This window comes from Lissotriton vulgaris, chromosome 10 (assembly GCF_964263255.1).
Source record: "Lissotriton vulgaris chromosome 10, aLisVul1.2, whole genome shotgun sequence".
In the NCBI taxonomy this organism is placed as follows: domain Eukaryota; kingdom Metazoa; phylum Chordata; class Amphibia; order Caudata; family Salamandridae; genus Lissotriton; species Lissotriton vulgaris.
In genome coordinates, this window is record NC_141698.1 from 690,377,643 (window position 1) to 690,380,314 (window position 2,672).

Here is a 2,672-nt window from a genome sequence, read left to right on the forward strand (position 1 = left end):
TGCAAATTATAAAGAGGATAACAAATGTTGTTCCCATTTAACATGCATATTAAAACAAAGCTGTGTTCACAGAAAACATGGTTGGGTGAAGGTCCAAATCGGTCTTCCCCTGCTCCTCATGGGAACAGTCCCGCCCGGGCTGCCAGGCCTTCCCTGAATCAGAACAGAAGCAATCCAGGACCAGTTTCACCCTAGTTATGGCCTTATCAGCCCCTTATAGCTTGGTTCCATTGACACAGTGAGCCCGGGAACCACGTCAGGATATACCTGGCATACGTAGGGATTCAAATGCAAAACCAACAAGTTTTTTTCACAACATTATTTTATTGTTGACATCCAATACAATACGGGGCCTCATAGAGCACCCTTTGCAGATGTACATGGTGACAAACAAATAAAGCAACATTTTCAACAATAATAAAGAATTGGTTCCACAAGAATATATTGCAAGAAAAATTGATACCCACAAAGAAAAGGAAAACAAGCATTGGCATAGCCAATAGGTCTCACCTTTGGGACCTTATAAGTGTTTAGTTATACAGCACAATATCCTTGGTGCAACAACATCAAGTGTTGCATGACTAAACACTTATAAGGTCCCAAAGGCGAGACCTATTGGCTATGCCAATGCTGGTTTCTTTTTCTTGCAGGGGAAAAAAACAGCAAAATGCCGCTGGCCCATCTCTTTAAACAATTTTGCGCACCTTTGTTTTTATATTTACCAGCGTGTTAAAAAAAAATAGCTTTCAAAATAATTTTTCCCCTGCCAGCTGCACTACATCGCTTATATGCAAAGATGCGACCTATTGGCTTTACCAATGGTAGTTTAATTCAAGCTTCTTATAAAGGTGAAAAGAAATCTATCAATGAAATGATCTGGATTCATAGAGCACTGACCCAACCTCAAGAGCTCACCGAAACAAAAAACAAATTCAAGATTTGGTCTTCACAGATCAATAGCCCTGATATGGTAGCAGTTCGAGATTTAATTGTAAACTTCACTAGCTTAAAAACCATCACATCGTTGATTATGTAGAAAGAAATTGAAAGCACAAAATATTATTTGGTGGGACTGATGGGGGACAAAGATTTTACCTCTCTGAGTGGACTAGTTGAGACTTGACGCAAGAGTGAACAGATCAATGCATGCAAATCATCTGCAGTCTACCACGAAATATCTAACCCAATCCAGAAATTTGACTTGAATAACTACTGTAACATCCATTAATAGCACAACCAAAACAACGAAGATACAGGGGAGGAAGTGAAAATGCTGTATAGTGATAAGGCTCAGTACTGCAAAGTAGTACTTTACTGCGATACACAGCACTGGGAGGAGGGAGAGTATGAAGGACTCGACTGGGTAGGTCTCATTGTAGTCACCTTTCTTTACCATCATACCATCATTCCAATGTGAATGGCCATTGGTTATTTAAATTTAAAAAAAGTGAAACATACTATAGCATGGTGTCTGACTGCATCAACTACTGAAAAAGAAGTGCAGAATTCGCCCATGCAACATTTCTCTACAGGTTAGAAAGTTGTTTTAAAGGTAAAGTGTGAAAAAACATTGTCCAGTACAAGGCTCACCCTATCCCCACCCGACCACTATGTGCAAACATTCATTTCTGAACGCTATTACATCTACCAGGCTACACTGGGGACAGGCTACGATTTTTGACCCATTCATTCTTAATCCTAATTGGGCGCTTACAATTAATATGGTTCTTCTGCCTCCATATGTAGATAAATGTCCCAGAGAATCCCAGAGACGTTACCGATGCATAAAAGTTAAGTTCACTCAATTTGTACTAGTCAACACTTGGAAAATGTAACATCTTTGCCCATTTACAAATAACGGACCAATCTCTACTGGTAACCACAATGCCAACCCTTGATTTAAAATGCAGAAGTTCTCCTGCCAAGTTATCTGTTGTGTCACACTCCAAATCATGTAATACTTACCTCTGTTAAGATATCAGCCAATTCAGCATGGACTTTAGTTCTTGCAACATTAATGAGAGTTTCCCAGTCTATTTCTTTGGTCATCTTGATTTGTTCCAGGACCCTAAGGGCCTTTTCTTTTGCAGCTTCAAATCCTTCAGTCACTACCCTGGGGTGCAAGCCCTATAAGGAAAAAATAAAAGTTGAAGATTTAAAGCCATGAAACAGAGATTCAGCTACCAACCTCTAGTAATCAACTTGCAAAGGCTCCGGAGAAGTGATCACAGAAGAACTACTGGGAAACTAGTTATGACGTTGTCCCATAAGGGATTCCTTTGCTTGAACAAGTTTCTCAGGCCTTTAATGAGCTATCTTTTATAGCTCATTAAAGATTTGACTTACACTTGGTGGCTTACAGAGACTATAATGTAGCCCTCAGGGGCTGCAAAAGTGGCCAGTAAGAAGTGTTTATATGCGTTTGGATACCAATAAACTAAAGAAATTGGCCAAATGTCAGACAAAGAAATTACACAAGACCTTGGGCCTCATTTATGAGAAATGACGCATCGCTGCGTGAAAGCAGCGATGCGTCACTTCTCAGTGCGCACTCCTTGCGTCATGATTGATGCATCATATTTATAATATGATGCATCATGGCGCAAGGAGTTACAGATATGTCAGTATTTCTGACGTATCTGTAGGCGCAAAAGTAACTCATTGCTGGAGTG

The 2,672-nt window shown here is 40.0% G+C and overlaps 1 non-coding gene across 1 annotated transcript; it reads right to left on the reverse strand.

The window, feature by feature from the left end:
- Positions 1-1,373: 1,373 nt before the first annotated feature.
- Positions 1,374-1,517, reverse strand: LOC147688681 (small nucleolar RNA SNORA15). Its single transcript, XR_015300818.1, has one exon. It is a non-coding gene; the product is annotated as a small nucleolar RNA SNORA15 (small nucleolar RNA).
- Between the last annotated feature and the right edge of the window lie 1,155 nt (positions 1,518-2,672).